The sequence below is a fragment of the Pteropus medius genome, unplaced genomic scaffold, assembly GCF_902729225.1.
Source record: "Pteropus medius unplaced genomic scaffold, Ma_sr-lr_union100, whole genome shotgun sequence".
Lineage (NCBI taxonomy): Eukaryota > Metazoa > Chordata > Mammalia > Chiroptera > Pteropodidae > Pteropus > Pteropus medius.
Genome location: NW_024345479.1, coordinates 532,624 through 548,415, shown reverse-complemented (window position 1 = coordinate 548,415; position 15,792 = coordinate 532,624). Strand labels below are relative to the sequence as shown.

The following is a 15,792-nucleotide window of genomic DNA, read 5'->3' as shown; positions in this document are numbered from 1 at the left end:
ATGTCCTGTCTTCCATCCAGTCCAACTTACCTCTCCCTCACCCCATCCCCCCACACACTTTGTTCCTTTCTCACAGATATTCTGGCCTAAAATGTTTTTCCCCTTGGTAGCACTGTGTGTCCTTTTCCTGTCGGTGCTAGAGAGGCTTTCCCTAACCCACAGCTGGTCCAACCACTGCTTTAACTCTGAATGCCCACAGTAGCTGAATGCCCACAGTAGCCTCCACACACAGCGGAGGCTTTTTCTTCCTTTGGTTCCATCTCCACTTAAGGAGAAACTCTCTGCTGGCACCCCTCACATGTCATTCTGGTTGGCACTTCCAACTAGATATTAGATTTAAGACACCAAACAAACATTTCCTGTATAGTTTCCTTCACTAGATTTGCATACACACATAAATACCACCTCTACTGCAGAAGTTTCTACTGAACAGGCATTGATGACCACAGTACTGAAAAACATGGCATCGATATGGAAACCACATCTAGGAAAACAAGATGAGCTCTGCCCTGCATGATTGGCTACCTAGAATTTGGAAGTTTTTCCAGAGGGAAGCGAAGCATCCTTCCGATGAGCTATGAACGCTGAGGGACTCACCCTCCCAGGAATCAGAGGCCAGCTGCCAACTTTTTAAAACAGAAGTACAGCCTTTGAGAAACAACTGTAGGTTGGGCAAGCAAATCGTCCTGTCAAAATTTCCAGGCTGGAAGGCAACTCAAAGGAGGAGAAGGAAAAAGCCTGTGGGTTCTGTTATCTTTGGCCAAAGCCCAAATAAAAGAGTCATAAAAGCATTCACTGATCTAGAATGTCATGTAAGTGATTAATATTCCTTTAAGATAGGCAACTGAAATAAAGCAGAGAAAGGAAACTTAAATTTCTGAATCTCAATGTCATAGACCCATAATATAGACCAACACTTTTTGAAGAGAAAGAAGAACCTTTTCTCAAATTTATTCAGGTCACTTTCCTTGCAAGAGATATTAAGGTAATCCTTGTCACTTAGCATGGAACAATGTATGACTGGGGCTGAGAGTCCATACTCATAGATCCTGTGTTAGAACTCCTTCCTCCAAAATAATTATGGTCTGAGGGCAGGACTTCAAACTCAGAGAGTATTTATAATGGTTGGAAAACATGGCCCCAAATTCTCTGATACTCATCCTAATGAGAGAAGGGATCTTTGTCTTCTCCCCTAGAATCTGGCTAAGCCCATGATTGTTCCAGCTGAGTGTGACCGAAGTGTCAACATGCAATTCCCAATTCTATGCCTCTTCCACCTGATTCTCTTGGAAGACTCATTCTCCAGAACCCAGCCAACATCCTGTGAGAAGCCCAAGGCAGAAGGGAAGGCCACATGGAGGCACCTGGTCTACAGTCCCAGCTGAGATCAGCCTTTGACTTGTCAACAGCCCAAGACCATATGTGAGCGAAGGAAGCATCCTCCAGATGATGACCGCCCAGATGTTCCAGTCTTCCTAGCTGAGGCCGCAGACATTGTGGAGCGAAGACAAGCCACTCCTGCTGTGCCTATCTAAATTACAGCCCCCAAATCCATGAGTATCTGTGGCTGCTATTTTATGTCATTAAATTTGTGGCGGTTTATTGCATTTGGTGACTAGAACAACATTCTAACAGTGATGGAATATCATCTTTATAGAGAGTCCAACTTCCATGAAAAAGAATTTGCAGTTTCAAAGGAAAAGGCTTTGCTGTTAAAACTATTTTAGTAGTAAACCTCTTTTTTCCTCTGTGCACTCACTTTTTAAATGATTCATCCAGTCCCATTTTTTCCAAATAACATCAATACACTGACAATCCCCACATTTATATCTCCAGCCCTATTCTCTCTCATGAACTCCAGAGTCCTATATTTAATTGCCTATTCAATATCTCTCTCCACTTGGTTGTCTAACAAGCACCTCATATATAATGTACCCCAAATTAACCCCTTCATTAAAAACCTCTCCCAGCCAACTTCCCCTAGAATCTTCCCCATTTTAGCAAATGGCAACTCCATTCTTGCATGTGCTCAGGCTAAAAATCTTGAAAAATAAGCCTTGACTCCAATTTCACTCATCCTCTTCCTCCTTTGCCTCCTCCTTCTCCTTCCTCCCTCTCCTCACCCCCACCAACATTCAACCCATTGACAAATTCTGTTGGCTCTACCTTCAAAATATATCTAGAATGTGACCACTTCTCAACATATCACTGCTACAGTCTTAATCCAAGCCACCATGATCTCTTACCTAGAATACTACACTAAACTCCTAACTGGTCTTGATGATCTCACCCTTGTCCCTCTATAGTCTATTCTTCACATTACAGATCCTTTCAAAATATGTCAAATCGTTTCATTCCCCTGCTCAAAATCCACTCAGAAAAAAATCCAAACTTCTACCATGGCCCACCAGATAATCTATTTTACCCCTGGATGCTTCTCTGACCTCCTTTCCCATTGCTAACCCCTCTGCTCACACCTATCTCCTTTCTGCTTCTATAATACGCCATGGACATTTCTGCCCCAGGTCTTTTGTACTTTCTTCTCATTCCTGGAAAGCTCTTCCCCTAATAGCTACATGGCTCACTCACTCACTACATTCAGGTCTCTGCACAAATATCCCTTGACACAGCACATACACCTCCGCTGATTTTTCCTTCACAGTACTCATCACCCTCCAATATTTCATAAACTTCTTTTTTATCTCCTTCCACCACCACCTGCTAGAGATGTAAGTTCCATAAGAACAAGACTTTCTTCTGTTCACTGCTACTTCTCCAGCACCCAGAAGATGCTCAAATATTTGTTGAATAAATGAACGAAACTTAAATGTTTCTTAAAAAATTTGTAACCTGCTTTTAGCAGAGAAGACTGAAATACCTTACGAAGCTAATTAACCTCACACAATGGCATAAGCTGATCATTCTTAAGCATGAGCAAATCAGTGCAATAATTCATGTAAATTTACCACAAGTGACAAAGCAAATATACGTTTCTCAATAGAAAAATTTATATTGAAATGTAAGTCTCTAAAGAATTTTTTTTAAATATAAAGCTTTTCCCATAAAGCTAAACTGTTACATAGTAAAGTTGTTTCTCCTTAAATTGAAAGAATGAGACTTTAGTACTCTGTTGTCATCTAAAAGAGGACATTTCATGACGTGTTCCTGTTGGTAGTATTTGAGAATCTAAGAAACTATACCATCACTAAATATGGACATGTAAACACTGAAATGAGGTATCTCATAAAACATAAAACCACTTGGATGAGTAAGTTTATTCTGAGGTATTCCCAAAGTGAAAGCGCTAAGACCCAACCGAGAGCCAACGGCAAATCTGTTAACACAGTAAATCTATTGTCTGCTCTTCAACGCTTTATCCTCAAGACATTTGGGCTCCAACTCAATAATAAAAAGCATCTGCCATTGTTGTTCTTGTTTAAGAGCTCTTAAAATATATAAAATCCAACTTCCTTACTTTACAGACACGGAAATAGACCACTGACATGAGCATCGGAAACAACATCCAATACCCAGCTTCCTGACTTAGTCTAGGGTTCATTCCACCGTGATGTGACTTAAGAGGCAAGCAGTGAATCAAGCCTTCAACTTTATAACTGGAAAAATATGGTTAGAGGGAGAAAAATAGTCTGACCTCAAAGAGAAAATCATCTGTCCAGGCATAAAAGTAGGGTCACAGTTGTTTCACTCTGTTTCACTCTGAGAAATATTTGGTGTGAGGGTTTTTTAAAAAATGTTTATTACATAACTGTAACCTCAGGAGACAAAAATTCACAGAAGTAAAATATATCATTGCTCAGAGGTTTTCTTTTCTTCCCCACTCCCATGCCCAGTTTTATTATTATAATTGACATATAACATTGTGTTAGTTTTAGGTGTACAACATAATGATTTTTTATATGTATATATTGCAGAATGCTTACCACAAAAGTTAACACCTATCACTTCACAGTTACAACATTTTTTTCTTGTGATTAGAACATTTAAGATCAACTCTCTTAGCCACTTTCAAATATACAATACAGTATTATTAACTACAGTCACCATGCTGTACACTATGTCCCATCTCAGATGTCTGTAGCCAACCTGTGACATCAAGGAGGCCACACATGGAGGTGTCACTGGTTCATCGAGCATCCAAGTGCCTCTTTACCAGGTGCCTGGCCAAGCCCCGGGTAACACAGAATTGGAGAATTCACAGTCCCTATCAGAGCAAGAGGACTGCCAAACTCTAGGGAGCACCCCTGGACCATAACTCCCAAATAAAATGGGAAATGGTGCTTCTGAGAGTCAGGTCATCTGGTCCCTATTGTCAAGGAAGGTACAGTTTTGAAAGAAAGGCAGACATGTAACCAGATGATTACATGAATATAGATCGGTGCTATACTAGAAGGCATATATTTTACAAGGTGGAGCGGATCTACAGGAGATATGGTAATGCTAGCGACAAAGGGGTAACCAGTCCAAGTAGTGGGAATCGCGTGCGCAAGCACAGGAGTGCTCAAGAGAACATGACGTAGCTCTTCTGGTTACACATGACCCAAAAGTCTACTAAAGTGACAGTAAAGCTGGGGCAATGGGTACGAGACCTCAAGGACAAAGATGGGAAATGAGATGACAGTGGACAAAAGACAGCAATGAAATTCTGGAATCCAGAAAGTGGAGAAATGGTAACTGACCTAGCACAGCTGAGAAAACTGAACGATAAGTGCCTGCAGAAGGGATTTCCAACCAGAAGTATGCTGTATAACACCCCCAAAAAAGCTCAAAGTTGGAGATGGTAGGTATGGTTAAGGCAGCGGTGAAAGGTTTAGCTGAAAATAGAATTCGTTGAAAAACCTGTACAAAGAGCTTCAGATTCCTCCCAATAACTACCTCTCTCCAAAACGAGCAGGAGACAGAATACTTATTGTCTGGGCAGCTAAGTCTGGACTTGGGGACACCAGACACAGCCAAGAGCAAGAGAGTCATTGAACTAAAACAACAGAGATTAGGCGAGAAGCTATAGACAGCAGCTCCCAGAATCCCAGCAGCCGGGGCCACCCCAATCACCCCACGGTGAAGCCCAACATACAACAACCCCAACAAGCACATAAGACTGTTATTTTACTGTAAGTCTTTCAGTATTCTTTAATTTCTAAATTATTTGCATGTATTACTTAGATAAAAATTGAAATTATGCTTTAAAGTGAAATGCTTAGTACCAAAAATAAAATAAAAATTAGGTGACATCATTTTATAGTTTCTCAGAAGGAACCTCCTTCCTTGACTCATTTGCTCATTTATTCATTCAAAAAAAAATCTGGAACCAAGGGCAGGGTACAGAGTGGTGAACTGGACAGACAGGTCTCTGCCCTCCTTGAGATGGAGGAAGACAGACAAGCAAACTAGGAAGATAATTAATACTTGTGATAAGAGCAGTAAAGATAGGACAGTGAGTAACTGAGGTCAGGCTGGCATACTTTAGATAATCAGAGAAGGCATCTTAGAGGAAGTAACTATTTGTTCTGACCTCTAAAGGAAAACTGACCTTTTCATGTTAAATTCAAATCTTAAAATGGGCAGGTCTATGCTTAGGGATTCTTACAGGAGACTTGGCAGTTCCCACTCCTCACCAAGACCTGTCTCCTGTCTTGTGGCTGTTAAATGAAAAATCCTTAGTAACGGAGATAGGTAAATACACCCCGCCCACCGCCCACCGCCCCCCGCCCCTGCTAGTAGGCTGGCATCTTCTCCCCTTTTTTTGATGAGGCTCCATTTGATTTTTGCCTCTGAAGAGGCAATATTTTCTTAAGAGCTCAGTTTACCCAACACTGCTTGGTATTTTGCACAGGAGGGTTTTCAAGGAATCTAGCCTACCACAGAGTAGGAACAGAAATCGGGATGTGAAAATTAAAGGAATTTCAGAAAACTTTGGAAGTAGGACCAACGGGACTTGCTGAGAACTTGAGGAGAATCGGAGGTATGAGAGAATAGGGGAATGAAGGACATTCCTAGATTCTTTTATTTGCACAATGGAGCGAGGCCAGTTACTTAGATGGGGAATGTTAGGAAGAACGGCACAAGCTTGTAGTGAGAAAGTTGAAGATTTATGTTTTGGACAAAATAAACAGGAGACAAATACAGGCTGTCCAAGGGGAAATGTCAAGTAAGCAGCAGGATACGGGTATCGGAAGCCCAGGCCACTGGTTGCCTGGGTTGGAGGTGCACCTTTGATAGTCATCAGGTTGGAGATGGTAGTAAAGCCAAACAAATAAGATAACGTAGAGAGAAAATATAAAAGAAGAAAATGGAGCCCCCAACAGAGGCCTGAGGCACCTCAACATCAGTGTTCAGGTAGAGGATGAACCAGGAAAGGAATCTGGGAAAGACCCATAAGACTGAAGAAAAATATGTTATCACAGAAGCCAAAGGAAGAATGTTTCTAGGAAAAAGATATGTTTGTGTCCAATACCACTAAAAGAGTGAGCAAAATGATGAGAGAGGAGCAATCTGGTAATGCAGAGATCACTGGTGACACTCCAGCCCACCATTCCAACTCTTTCCTTCGATCAAGTTAATGTTTCTGAACCCCCAAGACGAAGCCACCAAGAAGTCCGCAAAGGCACTCAAGCCCCTCTTGTTACTTTTCTTCCTTGGATTCATTGTCTTAGAGGCTCTCAGGAACCCCTGGAACACTGTCTTCTCACTTTTGTTCCTTAATCTGATGGGGGAAAAAATGATTTAAAAGAGCTCAAAAAGAATGACCTCTAAAAATAGTGATTCTCCTCCCTCAAAGGATTTAGAAATCAGTGTTTCTCCACTATTCCAATCTACCTAGGCTCAGCAATGTTCAGGCATTAAGGAGGAATCAATACTCCATCCAGCATATTATACGTAAGGGCAGAGAGATTAGACATAAAGGCCATAAATCTATACTTGACTGTGGTCCTCTGGCTAGCCTTATCTAGACCCAGGAGACTGAGGGGGGGAAGGGTAAGTACTTGATTTCCTTGTCCTTGGTACATTAACCGCAGCATCTCAAAGTTTGTTTCTTCATGAGCTTAAATTCTAGAAGAGAATTTTATGCCAATTTAAAAAAAGTTTTAAGGAGGAAAAATTAAACTAATCCAAAATATACAAAGAACTCTTAAAACTTTCTCAAAAATAAGAAAACGAACAACCCAATTTAAAAAACAGGCAAAATATCTGAACAGGTATCTCATCAAAGATAGAGATACAGAAGGCAAAAAAGCCTATGAAAAAATGCTTGACAGCATACGCCATCCGGAAACTGCAAATTTAAACAACAATGAGATACCACTACACACCTATTAGAATGGCCAAAATCCAAAACACACTACCAAATGCTCATGAGAATGCAGAGTAACAGGAACTCTCATTCATTGCTGGTGAGAATGCAAAACGGTACAGCCGCTTTGGAAGGCAGTTTGGCAGTTTCTCACAAAACTAAACATACTCTAGCAATCATTCTCCTTGGTATTTACCCAAATGAATTAAAAACTTAATGTCTACACAAAAACCTGCACAGGAATATTTATAGCATCTTTTTTCATAACTGCCAAAACTTGGAAGCAATCAAGATGTCCTTCAATAGGTGCATGGATAACTGTAGAGCAAGGACAATGGAACGTTATTCAGCAATAAGAAGAAATGAGCTATCAAGCCACTAAAAGACATAGAGGAATCTGAATGAATGTTGCTAAGTGAAAGAGGGCGATCTGAAATGGCCATATACTGTATGATTCCAACTATATGATTTTCTGGAAAAGATAAAACTACAGAGATGATAATAAAGATCAGTAGTCGCATGGGTTGGCAGGAGGATGAATAAGGGGAGCACAGGGGATTTTTAAGGCAGTGAAACTATTCTGTACGGTACTGTAATGGTAGATCTATGTCATTATACAGTTTTGTCAAAAATCCATAGAATGTACGATAGAATGAACGCTAATGTAAACTATGAACTTTAGTTAATGATAATTGGCTCATCGATCATAGCAAATGTACATACTAATGCACAATGTTAATTGGAGAAACCATGAGGGAGAAAGAAAAAGGGGTATAAGGGAACTCTACTTTCTGCTCAATTTTTCTAGAAACCTAAAACTGCTCTAAAAAATATATAGTTTTATTAATTTTAAATGTATGAATTGAGCTCTATAAAAAATATTTTTAAAAGATAAATCTGACTCATAAAGTTTAAATATTCAAGATGAAAGATGAGCTCTCCAATTAGACAAGTTTTTCTAAGAAAGTCTTATCAAAATGAATAATATACTTGAAAAAATAAGTGACCTCCTTTTAACATTATCGTTCTAAATGATGTAAACACTCTTCAGAGAACAGCTAATCTTATCCACTAGCATTCACACAAGCAGTTAAGAAAAGGCTCTATTACTCATAAAATTATAATCCAATAATAAGTGAGGTAGTGGCTATAACTTGGAAAAATACTTTGAATATAAGGAAGAAACACTATTCCAACTTGCACTGGGGGTAGCTTACCATCTAAATTATAAAAATCACACCCATGTAGAACCTAACCTGAAGCATGAATTGACATTGGATTTTTCCAATCACTCAATTGGCCCAAGATAATGTAACAATCCTATCAAGATTATTTCCACTTAATGGATAAGAATACAAATGTTAAGAGACCATGCAGATAATGGTAGAGCCAAAACACAAACTTGGAAGTCCTCAAACTCCCAGGCCAGCAGTGTCAAATGATCTGTTTTAAGTCTTATCTGTGCTATAAGATCTCTGACAAGTAGAATTCTCTTTGAATTTGTTATATAAGAAGAAAATAAAATGAGAGCTTTACTTATTTTATGTGTAATAAATGAAAGTTAACATTATAATGGCATGTCTGAAATAGGACGACACTTTTTATAGAATTTAAAGGCAATTCTTTACCAGAATTGTCTATTTAAAGGCAATTCTTAAACTGTCTTTAGAAAGTAATTGAAGCAGTCAGAAACTGTCTACATTCATAGACAGTCTATCGATAAAACAGAATATTATTTTTGTAAAGTCATGATTGTTTTGATAGTTGTAATTCATCCTTGATTAATATTCAAGTCCATAAATATCAAGAAGAGTAAACAGAATAAAAATAAATCTCCAAAACATTTTCCCTTGGAAGACTATATGTCTACCTACCATTTACCTTTATCTCCAGAACAACAATTTCTAAACTCTGTGGATGTGAGTTTACTAATCTAAAGAAGACATTCTAGTTTATGATCCTTTAGGGCAGCATTTTTCAAACCAAGGACCACATGGCTGCCTGTCAGAATGACCCTAGATCTACTAAATCAGACTCTCTGAAGCAGAATCACGGAAATTTTTCTTTTCTTTTCTTTTTTAAACAAATATCTCAGGGATTCTCATGCCAAAGGCTTTACACCAGCAGTTCTCAAACGTTTGCTCTCAGGACTCTTTGATAGCTTTAAATTTGAAGACTCCAAAGAGTTTTTGTTTATGCAAGTTATATCTATTAATATTTGTATTATAAATTAAAACAGAAAAATTTTAAACACTATTAATTCATTTTAAAATAATAAACTTATTACAGGTTAACATAAAATAACATTTCTATGAAAAATAGCTATATTTTCCAAAACAAAAAAAATTTAGTGGAAAAGGGCATTGTTAAAGGTTTGGAAACTTCTCTAATATCTGGCTTAATAGAAGACAGCTGGATTCTCATATTTGCTTCTGTATTCATACTGTCGCAGCATGCTGTTTAGGCTGAAGTATGTGAAGAAAATTTGGCCTCACACCAGTTGGAAAAGAGTCTTAATAGCCTTTTCCAATTATTTTGGATATTCTTCTTTAATACTACACTAAAACTCAACAACTGATAGTTTCTTAGAGGTTAGATGCAATATGGAATCTGAAGCCCTATCAATGAACTTTTCATACTCAGTTATATTAAGATCCAAGTCTATCTTGCATTTTGAATAGAATGTTTTCCCGTGCATACTTTCATAAAACAATGCACTAATCATTTAGAAAATACTATTTCAGAGACATGCAGACCTCCCAAATATTGATACATTTCATTATACAGTAAAAATCACATTTGTTATACACACAAAAAAATCACATTTGTTGCCATAAAAAAATGACATTCATTAATATTGGAAAGTTGTCAGACTCACAGAAATGGATATAAGTTTTCTCAAATTCTAATTTTTACTCAAAAGCTTACATTCCATCATTGGCAACTGATTTTGTCAGTTGTTTGTCTTGAAAAGATAGCTTCCCTTCTTTCATTTTTGAGAATATGTTTACCAATATCCCAGTTGGTCTGTCAGTCATTCTTTCAAGTAAAAATAGTGTTTCATTTAAAAAAAGCACCACGTTTGAGATCGTAACTCAAACGATTCCACAAGTGCTTTTCCTTAAGACAACCATCCCACTTCTGTATGTGGCAAAGTACTTTATGCATGCCTCCCATTCCATTACAGAATATATAAAGAACACATCCTCAAGCGTTGAGAGATAATGAAATTAATACTATTTACTGTTTCATCATGGACATTCTTAAGTGAAATCAGTTTTTTTTCCCCCTGTGAGTATACTAAATACTATGAATACTAGTATAAGTGCAAAGGCCAACTAAGTAAAAAACACAAATAATTCTATAAAAGTAGTTTTGATCTCAAAGACACACCCCTCCAAAGGATCTTAGGAAACCCCCAGGGGTCTGTGGACCATACTCTTAGAATTGCTGCTATAGACAACTCAAACAGAAGCATCAATGAGCAACCCCTATTCAGGGGAACAATAACCCCCCCAAAACAAGCCCCGCCTCACCTGTGAAAGGACTAATGGTGCTGACACAAAATAGTTTGCTGTATTTTAGGGATAAAGTGACAGAAATCAACAGAAGCCAGGCCCTAGCATCATAGGTATATAAAAATAATTGGGTTGCGAGGAGTTGCAATAATTCCTACCTGCCCGAGTGACAGTCTCACACTGGGGTTTCATTTAACAAGGTGGCTAGACTTCTCCCCAGAATTAAAGTTTATGTTTAAGGGGGGAAATGTGTACTCTATTAATTGAAAAACTACATTTCTAAATAGTATGCATATTATGATTAAAACATTAAAAGTATATACATACGGATTTATTCATATGTGCCTGAACACAAATATGAGAATATTTACATTGTTTTCTGTCTTTAGATTCTGCAATCGATGCCTATCATTAGATTAACTAAATAAATTAAATTAATAACAAATAATTTATTATTACTACTATATTATTACTACTTTAAAACATGAGACAGATATAAACATATTTACACGGAGCTGTTTTCTAAGATAAAGTGACAAAAGCAAGATACAGTGTCATGGTGTATATCTGCTATAATCTGTGAAAGGAAAAAAGAGAAAGAATACGTTTGCATGTGGACACATGAAATCACTGAAAAGATAAGGAACAGGAAGATAGTTCAGAGGACAAAGTGACACTACACACCTTTTTATACTGATTAAACTTCTTTTCTAAAATATTGCTTTTGCAACAAAGAAAACTGAAGTCTGGAACGGAAAAACAAGAGTGATATATTCTTGCTGCAAATCTGTGGGTGAAGATTCGAATTCAGCTTTCCTAGAAAAGGGAAGCAGTTTTTAATGCAGAGACTACTGATAGGGGTCTTCTCTGTCCCCCACCTCCAGTCTCACTCTCCATTACTTGGAAAATATTCTCACTGCGTATAAAAGAATGGTACTCTCGTTGTAAAGCTTAAACTGAGGTAGAAGTCTATGAAATCAGATAGCTGTATACAGGGCACTTCTAACCCAGGACACCTCAGATATTTCGAAAGAAACAAAACTTTTTTAATTAATAAATTTTACTCTTTAGAGCAGTTTTAAGTTCAAAGCAAAACTGAGTGGAAACTACAGAGAGTTCCCATAAGCCCTCTGCCCCGCAATAGGCACGACCTCCCCCACTATGAGCATCAGGCACTACAATAGTACACGTGAGAAACGGGAATCTTAGATGGCTCCATGATTCCCCCACATAGTAATTAGGGCCCTAAAGTGTTCCACATGCTTCTGCCCACTAACAGTCCACTCTTATTTATGCACTCTAATGCAAAGAGACAATAACACATGGAATTAAGAATAAATGTTGACATTTGGCTTCAGAATGCTTCAACTATTCCATCTGTCCCGATGTATTAGACAGTTACTATCCTAACTATATTTGTTTGGTTAATGTTACAATAAATTTGCTTTCCCTAAACATACTGATAAAAAAGAGGCCCAAATACAAAATGGATTTGTCAGGCAGTCAGTCTGTGATTAAATATTTATTGTGTCTAAACCACAAGCAGAAAAAAATTCAAAGGCCGACTATTTTAATGCTAACTCAATGCAATACTGCACTTTGGTTTCTAGGAGAGGTAATTACACAGCTAACATCTGGGTTTTGAGGCTTTGAGAAGTATATTTGGGTGGATTGAGCTGGGAGAGAAGGGGAGAACAAAGTAAAAGTCTAACGCTTTTAGATTCTGGCAGAAAAACAGTGTTTGCTAAACAGCAAAACAAAATGAATGTTAGAAAAGACATGAAAAACATGTATTTTGGGACGTTTTCAGCTAAGCAGGTGCTCAAATCCAGATTCAAATCCTCTAATTCTTATAACATGAATGAGGTTAGGACAGCACAAACTGATAAAATCAACCAACGAAGCGGGAAAACAGGTGGTTAACACCAGACAAGGCAGGGTTTTCCTAAATTGGGCTCACCTTCAATAATCTAAATCAGTTTTCAGAAATGTCTTCTACAAAAATTACCTAAACATCCCCCTAATAATTTGCACTCCTCCTCCACAATAGGGAAGCCATTTATTTACCAGAAGGTTTACTTTCTCTTTCAAGCTCCGCTGGCTTCCTCCTGCCCCACATATGGCCAAGAAACAACTGGAAGGCCTCTTCTTTCCTGTCTCCTCAGGTCCCAAACTGGAGGGCTGGTGTCAGAGAATTGTTGCAGAGAAAAGCTGAGTGCTTTCTCTTCACCACAAGGCTTACTTTGGATACAAATTTCTTTGCAAAGGAAAGTTACAGGACGGGAATATAAAACTTTACTCCTCCTGTGAAAACACAGGGACTCGTATGCATACATGTACACACACACAGAGATGAAAAGGGACAGATCACCTCCCAGCCTCGTACAGACCATTCCCTCCACCTCACCCCAAACTGTACGCTGTTGCACCCTCCTTGCCTGACTTCTCTACTCCTCGAATTTTCAATATTATCTGCACTTTTTGTGTCATAAAAGACTCCAAGAGGCTGTTCAAATTCCTAAATGATAATAACTTTTTAATGCGTTGAATATTCCTTTAAATAAATGGGCTGCAATCATCGGTTTGGAAGATGCAGAGAGATACTTTTCAGGGTGACATTGGTGACATTTGTATAAACAGAAATGTTTGGCCTGCCTTGCCTATTCCTCTCATGTGATGGCCTCCATCTCCTCCACCATAATGTAAACTCCCTGGCCCCACTTCATTTAGTTTTTTCCCTATTAGGTTTGAATCTCCCAATTACTCCTTTTTTCCTTCGAGTCATTAGTGGCTACTGTGAATCATAACTTCCCTGGCTTTGTAGTTAGATAGATACAGTAGTTTTTAATTATTAGCACTCAAGTGTTGGCTATCTGCCAGGGCACTTTGCAAAGTACTTTATATACATTATCTTGCTTATTCCTCACAACTCCCCTCCATTCGGATCTGGTACCCACATTTTATGAGTAGAGAAACTGAAACCCAGAGAAGTTAAAGCAACTGACCCAAGATCCAAGAGATGGATGGGGATGAAAGCCCAAGGAGTCTGACTTCATAGCCCATTCTTTTACCTCCTATAGCAACTGTGGACCAAGAAACTCTCAAACACACTGACCAAGAATTTCAACACTACAGTAATAGTTACCTTAGAAAAGCTCAAAATAAAAGTTCCTTGTCTGATGTAATCAAAAAGTCAAAGGTCGGGTTCGCTGATAAGAAAAGTCTTTTATTCTTATGGATGGGGTAACAGAAAGGAAAACCAGATAATCCAAACCTTATTTTATTTGGGGGACAGATTTGCCTATTTTTTTAATTTGGCTATGAAAAAGGAATTTGCAATACATATGTCCAAGATAAATTGGTAAGTAGAAAAAGCTGCAAAAACTCTGGAGAAATACATGCCAAACTATTAACAAGATATATATATAATATACATTGTTTATATTTCTATAAATTTAAAATTTTTTCCAGTAGCATTTATTACTTTTGTAAACAGGACAAAACAACTTATTTTAATGACATTTACGCAATTATTAAAGATGAGAAGGGATAGGAGCTATGTGTCTCCACAGCTTCCTTTCTCTCAATTTAGTTCTCCTAAATTAAGAACTTCCACTTAGAGCTCCCTGAACGCACTCTGCTGTATTAAGCCTCTGCACACTCCTGTTCCCTCCACCTTGAATGCGCCTGTTCAGCACTTAGTTTTGTGGAGAGAATTCCTATTCATCCTACAAAACTCTATTCAGGGGTTCTCACATGATAAAGCCTTTTTCTCACCCCTAAAGATAATCAATCTCTTTTCTTAGCCATTTAGTAAGAACTTATTAACTGTGTACAAAAATGGAGTTCTTATTTATGCCAGGCATTATGCTAAGCATTTTATATTTTTTATTTTTTAGGCGAGGCAACCTTTGGTTGACCTCACAGATTGCAAGGACCTTGTCAGCTTACAATCCCTTATTTTTGTATTTTTTATGCCTACAGCATCTGCTCTTCCTAGGTGGTCTCCCATCCAAGTACTAACCAGGCCCGACCCTGCTTAGCTTCCAAGATCATACGGATTGGATCGGGCTTGTTCAGGGTAGCATGGCCATAGACAGCATTTTATCTGTACTACTTCACTGACTCTTCAACAGCCCTGGGAGACAGGTACTGTTATCCTCTCCTTTTACAGATAAGAAAACTGAGGCTCAGATTTGGACTAGAAAGTGGCAGATTCAGGATCCAATCCTAGATCTGTTTGACTCCAGAGTCTGAGCCTTGAATCACTCACTATTCTACCATCTACCCTGCCCCAAGTCCATACTGATACAACACACGCCCTGGGCCCCACAATAATGCCTCCAGTTCTTGGAAACAGGAGCCATGTTTCATTGCCTTTGGATCCTGCCTGGCACAATAACTAGTTCTTAATCTATAATATGATTGCCAATCTGAACCAAGAGTTACAATAATCCTAACGTGGTAAATGAGAACTGAGCATAACAGAAATTCATTCTTCCATATGCTAATCCCTTTAAAAACTGGAGACATTACAATTTACCACCAAAGTACCATCTCGCCATCCTGACTAAAGTGCACCATAGTAAGCCAAGGTTCCTAGCAACAAATATGTAAACCACAGCATTAACTTTTTTTACCATAACCAACAAAGACTCAAACGGCTCAGGACATCATCCTGCTGAACCTCACCAAGGCTGCTCCAGGACACCAGGGCTGCTTCAGGATTTAAGGATGTCCTTCAAGTGCTCTTTGGCTGATTTTTATAAATGACCCAAAAGTTATAGTAAAAGTTTTAAAATATGGAAGACATAAAATGCAAGTGGTCGATTTGTAGCCAATTAAAAATCTTCAAAAAACACTTCTGCACTTAACCCACACAAATCCGATAAATCAGGACACCAGTCTCTGGGTGCTGGCCCAGTTTATAAGGTCAGCCTCAATGACAACTCTAGGGCAGAGGCC

The 15,792-nt window shown here is 38.4% G+C and overlaps 1 protein-coding gene and 1 pseudogene across 6 annotated transcripts in view; both read right to left on the bottom strand.

Annotated features, from left to right (window-relative positions):
- The window catches only part of STAT3 (signal transducer and activator of transcription 3), a 51,935-nt gene that overhangs the window by 30,808 nt on the left and 5,335 nt on the right, over positions 1–15,792 (bottom strand). The gene's annotated exons all lie outside the window — the stretch shown is intronic.
- On the bottom strand, positions 14,803–14,925 carry LOC120611369 (uncharacterized; annotated as a pseudogene).